The following is a 344-nucleotide window of genomic DNA, read 5'->3' on the forward strand; positions in this document are numbered from 1 at the left end:
TGTTTCCCGTTAATAAATAAAGCGGAAAAAAGAAGGGAACTTTTGGCTGGAGTCTGGACACGCACAGCCCACCATCTGTCAGTAGTGCACCGCAGCCCACTTGTTTATTTTCTGACTCTATTTTCCTTCCTCGCTCGCCACAGCGGGGCACATTTCCTCCTGCCTAGGCCTGCAGCAATCGATATGAGAGGGGCACTGATTTCCGATTCCCTATTCCCGGTCCCAGGCGGGGCGGAGCCGGGGGACTTTTTGCCGTCGTACTCCGCGCAGGCGTCGCTAGGCGCTGCGTCACAACGCTGTGCCGTGTTAGTCTGCGCGCGGCAGGCTGCGGAGAGGACGTGATC

This window comes from Mesitornis unicolor, unplaced genomic scaffold, assembly GCF_000695765.1.
Source record: "Mesitornis unicolor isolate BGI_N332 unplaced genomic scaffold, ASM69576v1 scaffold5953, whole genome shotgun sequence".
NCBI lineage: Eukaryota > Metazoa > Chordata > Aves > Mesitornithiformes > Mesitornithidae > Mesitornis > Mesitornis unicolor.